Below are 683 nucleotides of genomic sequence, written 5' to 3'. Positions count from 1 at the left end.
GTGTGTGTGTATATATATATATATATATATATATATATATTTACTGTATACATTTTTTTTTATATATATATTATTCCAGTATATAATTTTACATTGTATTTGTAATATTTTGTATTGCATTTCTTTAGTAATTGAGGTTCATTCAGTTAGTTGAGGTGTAGTGACGTCATTATGGAATCAGTAAGGGCATTTTATCTTAATCCGATTAGATTATCTATAATATTGATTATCTTAATAATGCAGGAGTGATAGAGTGGCTGAAATCCGTAACAAGTGTGATATCTCATGCGATCTACTTGTTGGAGAGTGTGAGAGCTGGAAGAAAGAGGCTCCCTGGCGGGGGTTTGAGGGGGCAATAATGCTTGCTTGATTAAACAGCAATGGTCTTGCATACTGTCAGACAGATGGACGGGGCAGTTTAAAACGTAAATCCGTGAATGACGGGGTGGTTTCTGTAGGTGGTGGTGAAATAATGTTTGCGCCCGTCTCTCTGACTGAGGTCAGGGGGCAAAGCGAGGAGCAGAGCACATAAATCGACAGCTGTATGCTAATCATGTGAATATTGAGCGGTAGAAGCGTGATGCTCGAGCCCGCTGGTGGCATTCGCCTTTCGCTCGACTTTGATGTGAGATGGCTTCACTGTACGCTTGTTTCTCGGGTTATTACTGATGCTTCTGGATAAA

The sequence above is a fragment of the Sinocyclocheilus grahami genome, unplaced genomic scaffold (assembly GCF_001515645.1).
Source record: "Sinocyclocheilus grahami isolate Dianchi unplaced genomic scaffold, SAMN03320097.WGS_v1.1 scaffold22902.1, whole genome shotgun sequence".
In the NCBI taxonomy this organism is placed as follows: domain Eukaryota; kingdom Metazoa; phylum Chordata; class Actinopteri; order Cypriniformes; family Cyprinidae; genus Sinocyclocheilus; species Sinocyclocheilus grahami.
The sequence above is the reverse complement of the archived record's forward strand: the minus strand, read 5'-3'. Positions refer to the sequence as shown.